An 8,110-nucleotide genomic window follows, 5' to 3' on the forward strand; every position below is an offset into this window, starting at 1 on the left:
ATGCACTCATTTTGACTAACTTTATTCAACATTTTCTTATGGGGCCACTTTGAAAAAAATGTCCAGGGCCACTTTTGGTTCCCAGTCCAGCCCTGCCCACCAGCTCTCTGTTTAGCAAAGTGCTTAAGACACAGGGCATTGGTGCCAGAGGAATGGATGATTCTAGAAGGAGAATATTTGGTCAGGAAGCGTTGAAGATGGATTGGTCCATGGCCCCAGATAGCCTTGTGTATAATACAGAGGAATTTGAATTTATTCCGTGCTGAGACTGGGAGCAAGTGAAGGCTTTATAGGGCAGGAGAAATGTGGTCCCTAGACTTGAGGCCAAGGATAAGTCTTGCTGCTCTACTCTGGTTTAGATGGATGGGTTTCAGGGTGGAGGAAGGAAGATTAAGGAGGAGGCTTTTGCAGAAGTCTAGCCTGGAGAGAACACAAGCACACGTAACATTGAGTCTCTGGGGGAAGGTGAGAGTCCCTTTGAGAAGCAAGAGCTGAAAGTAGGACTTCTTGACAATGTCCTGGATATGAGAGATGAAGGAAAGAGAGGAGTCAAAGATGCCTCTGACATTCCTAGCTGCAGTGGAGAGGGTGGGGGGACATGGAGGAAGGCCAGAGTGCAGGGAAGACATATGACACAGCGGACCCACTCTGGAGAATATCTGTTTTGCTGGCATTGAGGCAGGAAGTCATAGGCAGTGCACCAGGCCTTAGATGGCAGAAGTGCAGTCCGGGATATAGGAGGGTGCAAGGGCATCCATGGGAAGTTTGAAGAAAAGTTGTGTATCATCAGCGTAGCATTGGAAGTTGGGAGAGAAGGAGGACATGAGATGTGCCAGCAGAGAAAGGTAAATGTTAAAGAGCCAGGGCGAAAGAATGGAGACCTGGGGAATGCCACAGGTAGCTGTGACCTCTAAGTAGTGTCTATAGTGATACCCCTTACTGAAATATGTGTATGCTCTACTATAACTGTCAGCAGTTGATGCATTTTAAAGGAATATACAAGTTCAACATGGTGCCACATAGCATTGTATAGATTTGAAATATTAGAATTAGAAGAGTACACAATGTATCATTAATTGTGTATATAACTCTGACCCTTATGTTTATATAAAGAACTGTGTTAGCACATTCCTTTTTGGGGGATTGGGGACTCAGCGTATTTAAGAACCAGCCTGCATCACCCCCTGAGAGCATAAGCCTTGGTTGCTCCTCCATAGCTACCATATAGAGAACCTTAGCTGGGGTGCTCTGTGCTTCTACTCTTCCATATAGAGGGCAGAAGTACAGATAACTGCCTCCAGTTTTTACACTGGTGACAGCGGTCGGATGCCAATGGTTTTAAGACTCAGTGTGCAATCGTGCCACCTACAAAATATCCACACTTTTTTGATTTGAGGTTTGGTAGTGTATATTAGGATAACTACATTACAAGCAATGGAATCTATTGCAAATGGCAAATTGAGGCTCTCCAGAATGCTTGTTAACCCAGGGAGTTAGACTTTGAAGATAAGTCTAGGGCTGAGCTGATAGCTGCCCTGGTGGACTACCATACATATTGTCATGCTCTTGATAATGTGGTCGGTGGAACCACTGAGGACCCTACCCGTGGGGTTATTACTAAATATGTTTCTGAGATTGCCACCTCCTCTGTCACTTCTATTCTGAAACCCAGCATTGTTTCTTCAGGGCATACCTTGGAACTTGAGTTTGTTAGGGAGAATTCTCCAGAATGGCTAATTTCCCTTTCCTATTGATTCCCTCAGCAGCTTTGCTAGATTTCTACGATTGATGTTTTTCACCTGGTAAGAGCGTGATCCTATTTTCCCACTCTTACATGTGTTTTTGCAGTGTGTTGTCCATTTTTGTGCTCACGGACTATGGAGTCTCCCCTACACCGTAGGCGTCATCTTTTTACTGTGTGTCACACAGCACCTTTAGTGCAGTGACAGAGCGTTGTTTTTCTAGACTTCCCACTACTACACTCCATTTTCTGGGACTGACCACTGTCTCCCAGAACATGTAAAGTTGCCTTTGACTTTACTAGTCTTTTTAAATTTACAGACCCAATACAACCTATCTTCCAATAGAGTACTGGAAGGGTTAATAGTTATCCCTTTTTGCCTGTTTCTCATGCAACACTATTTCATTCCCCTTTCTCTAAGATTTGGCTGGTGGCAGTGGTATCTAGCATTTATATTTTGCCGCAAACTATGAAAATAGCCTCTGTATTGTTAGAGGTTATGGTGGTACCCTCAAACTGTACTCCGCTGGACCCCTTTAATTGTATTTGGTTCCGGTCGGGTTTATTCACCATTTCTTTTTGTAAAGGTCTTTCTCGTGTTTTACTCTGCGTGCCAAACCAGGTTGGTTTCTTTGTTCGCCGTCCTTTGGCAGGCTTCTGCACAGAAGCCCTCCTTACGAGCCTGAGTGTCTCCGTGGGCAGGATGTGAGGGAGGGGTTTTAGGCCCCCTGCACAGGGTCTCCTTGGAGATCCAAGTCACACTCTAGCTTGATTGGCTAGGTGGCTGTCAGAGCAGGACAGCCACCCTGCTGTGTGATTGACAGCCAGGCTGTGTGAATGGTGGAAAACTGCATAAAAAGCAGGTATCTGGGACTTGGAAGACAGAGTCGCCACTGGATCGAGAGATCCGAAGAGAAGCTTAAGGAAGATGACTGCTGCAACTACTGAACACCCTGGTGAAGCGCTCCTGCAGGTCCGAATCGCCTGAACTTCAACGACAGAGAAGATCTGCAAGGAATCTTCTTCCCTTGAGCTTGGTGGGACCAACAAGCTCGCCAAACGCCAGACACCAGTCCTCTCCCTGGTCAAATTTGCTGTGTATCACTGCAGTGAACCAGATAGCCAGGTGGAGAGTAACCTGTTTGGGTTTTAAGGAGCACACCTTTTATTCAACGCTTTGCTCTGCTGATGGCTTCTTCCCTGGGCAGTGCAGGAAGACTTCAGCCTTCCTCCTTCTTGTCATTCCGATAGTCACTTCAGGAACCTTGAGCCTGCAGGAACTGCCAGGAACCACCGCCTCAGCTACAGGATTCTTCTTCTTGTAAGGTACTGTTCAAATCCGGTTGTTCGTTCTTTCCGACCGCGGTGAAAGTGTTTTAAATCTTTCACCTCTCCGAAGGCTTGTCCTTCTCTACTCTTTTGAATAACTTTTCCTCCGACCAACTTCGTTTTGAACTCTTGGCAAAGACTTAACCGCGAACTACTCTGAACTGTGTGATCCTCTGCAAAGACTCTGAACCATTAACATTCGCCCCGACCTATTGATTTGAATCCTAGTTGTAGTAAGCCTTTTCTAGATTGCCCTGCCTATCACTTGTTGGTGTTGTTGATTTTTGATAACCTTGTCCTTTCCCTCCCTGTTAAATTGCTGGAGTTCCGTTTTGTTCACACTTCATTTTGACTTGTCCAGAATTGATTGGGTATTGTGTAGTTTATTAAGATTGTGATTTTCTGCTGCTTTATATCAGTGAACTGTTTTTATAACTGATGGTGTAAATAAATGTATATTCTTCTACTCAGAAACCTTGAATCAGTGTTTGTTTGAACTATAGTAATTGCTGTCCTTTGTGTAACTTCTGATACTGCTCACTTTACTCTTGAGATAAGTCTGGCTGCTCAGCCATCGCCACCACTTTACTGTGTAGTACAGGCTTGTACCAAATGTGAATTTGTACTTGCACTTGTAGTCTTAATTGTGTGTGGTGTTCCCAAAGGGTACTGCATATGATTCTGCCTAACAGAGTTAAGGATGGATTGGCCTTTGAATACAACAAACTGGAAACTGAAGCTGATTTGAAGAAAGAGGAGTTGGCATATCAAGTGATAGTCAAAGATAGGGATATTGAACTCAAAAACAGACACTGAATGTCAGAGAATCCAGCAAGAGAAAGCTAGAGTGAAGACTTCAGCCAAACCAGTTGAGTGTCAGTTCCCCTGCCACCAAATTTGTGAAAGATTTGGTTGGTGTGTATGTGGAGGGTTCCGATATCCTTCAATTGATAGAAGCGTTTGAAATGACATATGGTATCCATGATGTTGATAAAAGAGATTGGGCTAAGTGTTTGTTAAGTAGAGTGCCTCAGACTGGTTATGACTGCATTCTTAAGTTGAGTGTGGAAGAAAGGGGCCAGTATGAGGCATGAAAGCTGCTTTGGTTGCAAAGTTTGGCAGGACACCTACCCCATACTTTAAAAGGTTCAGGGAATATAAAAAGAGAGAAAATGGGCCTCATTACGAGTCTGGCAGTAACCGTGCCGGAGAAACCGCCAGGCTACCGCCGGACCCGTATTACCATTCTGCCTCCATGATTCCCGGAATCACCGATCATTACGACTCCGGTGACCCGGGAATTTCGCAGGCAGAATTCTGTAAGTCCCCATTCCCATGGAGTCCCATAGGTCAGACCTGGCGGGAGTGACACCTCCCACGTCAGGACTCTGAATCAGCCGGTCCGGAAAGAACAGTGACAGCGTTTTTACTGCCACCGTTCTTTCCGGACCGGCAGGGTCGTAATGAGCCCCAATGTGTCTTGGGTTGACTGGGTGAGTGCTGCGCATATGAGCATGATGGGGTGGCGTGATGGATACAAGGTGAAAACCTTTGTTGAATTGTCCCACCTTTTATTTTTGAGCATTCTGTGAAGCCTGTTCACCAGCGCTCTGTCAGCACATTGCTGACCAGAACATTTTGGATCCCTTTAAGCTGGCCAGGCTGGCTGACAACTGGGTCTCCCACCTGGCGTCCTCTAAGGATCTGTCATGATCTCTGCTTCCAAAAGGTCAGGGTTTTCCCAACTCCCTTGGAAGCAGATCCATAACCCAGGTTCCGAGTGCCAACCAGTCCCAATTGGGACATTTTGGACCCAGTCCTGGCGCCAGTGGCACCAGGCTCATAAATATGCCCAGTCCCAGCGCTGGAAGCGCCGGGCTCATAATGCTTGGGTGGACTTACCTGCAGCAGACCATGCTGCTTACTTGCCTGCCAGTTGAGCCTCTGATCCTCTTCTGTTTGGAACTACTTTTCCTGTTGGGTGGGGCAGGAGCCACTCCCTAGGTTCAGAACACTGGAACTCTTCTGGAAAGCAGGAACTCTTTTCTTACCTAGGCATGGCTGTGGAAGGAGACACCTAAGCACTACAGGAGGCTATTTAAACCACACCCGATGGATGAATCTTGCTTTGCGTTATTCTGCATCCTCTGCAGCAGAACGCTCATCGTGTCTTCTGCATCTGATCCTGGGCCTAAGGAAAAAGGCTTACCATCCTGAATCCAGTCTTCAGCAACACCTATAAAGACAAGAAAGAACAGGTTAGCATTACGGTCTTCAGTGACAGCGCTTCACTTACCTGGCCCATCGGCTGTCACCAACGCCTCGCGCTGCATTCCGGCATCTGAAAGACAAAGGCTTACCTACTCTTCGTGCGCTCCGGAGGTCTTCGCACTGCATTCCGGCATCTGAAAGACAAAAGCTTACCAACTCTTTGCACGCTCCGGAGGCCTTCGGCGCTGCATCCCGCATCTGAAAGACAAAACAAGGTGCGTTTAAAGACATTGGGGAACTTTAATACTCACGTGCCATTACTCCTTTCCACATCTAACCCAGTGGGTATTCCGGCACCCTGCAGCCGCTCCGAACTTGTACCTGCAAAATAAAAAGACAGTGAGAGCGCATCGTGAAGCAGGCAACAAGCGCTTACTTACGTGCTTCCAGGCGCTTCTATTCATCACACGGGCTCCATCTTCAACTCACTTCAGCCCGTCATCCGCCATCGCCGGAACCCTGCAAAACAAGAGACATCAATACTAAAGACTTTTAAAGACATTAGAATTACTCGAAACTTACTGTTCGTGCAGTAAACGACGGACAGCAGTCATCTGAAGTCAAGAGGCCTGCTCCCCTTATCCAGTGAAGAAACTGGTTACAGCACCCTGCCCCGAGGCAGATGGAGAGCACGGCGTTCACTTACCTAAGACATCTTACCCTTCGAGTCAGACATACAGTGCACAGATGTCCAGCCCAAAGAGCCAGCCGTGTGTTACACATCACCTTTGAAGATACGGTATACGCCCAGTCAAGACCGGCGCCTCTACGGGAATCAGGTGAGCATTACAGGATCCCAGTGGGAAGGACAAGGACAAAGAGAAAGGGACTTTCAGAAGTCTGAGGAGTCCCATAAGCAATCACAGTTGAGTAAACCTAATCTTCCCTCTCCTAAGACCCACACATCTATTGGGGATACGTCTCATGGGGGTGGAAGTAAGAGTAGGGGTTCTCTTGCTGCACAGCAGGCTTACAGTGGATCCAGTACAGTATCTCACATTCCTGGCACTTGTTGGGACTGTGGGGCTCTGGACCAGAAGAAGGATGATCCCAAGTGTAAAGGTAAGGCACTTGGGAGTCTAGGCTGTCAGCCTGACCAACCCTTGCTCGATGTCTGAGGTGAAGGCCGCTGTCCTCCCCTCCTCTACAGGAATCACTTTGGTGCACCTGCAGAGATTTCCCTAGTGCCCATTGGGTCCTGGTACCAGTATGCTGAAGTACCGGCTACCATCCCACAGAATACCCACAGATTTTTGTGAAGTGTCCTCCTGAATGACCAGATTTCCACTGGTTTGAGAGACACTGCGGCAAGTTGACAGTGTTGGACAGGACCCTGCTCATGCCAGAGGACTTTGTAGGTGCTCCTCTGATAACTACCAGTTTAGCTGGTGGTCTTCACAAATTATCTCCTGTAGCCCTAGTCACCAACAAGATTGAGGATAAGACAGTGAAGCTTCCCTTCTTGGTTCAGAACAATGTACCTGCCTGCATATTGTTGGGGAATCAGGGCACTCGCTATAGAGGTCTGGAACTCCAAGTTCAAACTCTATTAACATTCTTGGCTAACGTGACAAGAGTCCAAAATATTCTCCATTTCGCAGCCTTTAAATGCTCTAAATGAATTCAAGCTTGGCATCCTTTGTGTTCTTTCTTGCACCTTAACGTGAGAAGGTTCATCCTCTGCACACTCGTTCTTCTTCGGAGTAGAGAGCTTACAACAATTTCTAGAATCTTGACTGCAGGCCAGGCAGCCTTGCCACGCAGCTCCGGGAGACTGCTATTCTTGCTGCAACACGGTTTTCCAGTCTTCCTTCATGTTTTCTGGCTTTCTTGCTCATGATACCAATGTCCAGTTTCTGTACAATGGCAGCTTCGCCTGCATTCTATTCATTGCTTAAAGCTAGCTTCTATGATGACTTAATCTACCTTGCATTTTAGCATCTGTACATTTATTGAACGTTGATTATCTGCAGCATTTGTGCACGTGTAATCTTTTACACTTGAAATTTCACTTGATCCTTACTTCGTCATTGGTGTTCAGGATGTATACATCATCTTCAGCCAGTATCTTGAGACGACGTTCCCAGGGGATACTTTACAGGTTTTTGTATTACGGCAGGAAGGGTTATGGGTACCAAAGTCCAAGCCGCAAACAGCCCTTTTCTAACAGCAGGACACTTCAAAAGTTCTCTTGAAGTGGATAGGTAGCTGGAGGCTTTCCTTCCTCATTGGAAATCCTCATCTTCACCCCAATGTTTGGGGCCTGTGGGTAGTCTTTACCCCAACACGTTTCCAGAAAAATCCTATTCAGGATACTCTTCCAAGACAATTCAAAGATGATTCCATTAAGAGACAGCCTCACCCATTTATATGCTAATTTGCCACAGATGTTTGGTGTATTCCAAGCATTCAGTTAGGAGCCAATATTTGCTGCTATGACAAGAGTTTTGATTTTGTGATGCCAGAATCCTGAGTGCTTTTTCTGCAGGAGGTTTGATGGGGCACAGGAGGGAAATCTGGTTTGGTAGGTTCAATGTTGTGTGACACATCTCCTGGGTACACATCCTCTCTGCAGCTACACTGTACCCCCCCCCATAATTATGGGCCTGGTGTGACATCCCTATTGCATTAACATAGCTCCCTTTGAAATAGCCAGTTTCCATCCTATCCCCTGGGGGTATGTCCTGTTTCTCTGGGAAGGTGAAGCTTTGAATCGAAGTTGACTGCATGCCTCAACTTCCCAGGACATCCACGATCGATCGTCGAAGA

Source organism: Ambystoma mexicanum, chromosome 5p (genome assembly GCF_040938575.1).
Source record: "Ambystoma mexicanum isolate Mex_15411 chromosome 5p, UKY_AmexF1_1, whole genome shotgun sequence".
In the NCBI taxonomy this organism is placed as follows: domain Eukaryota; kingdom Metazoa; phylum Chordata; class Amphibia; order Caudata; family Ambystomatidae; genus Ambystoma; species Ambystoma mexicanum.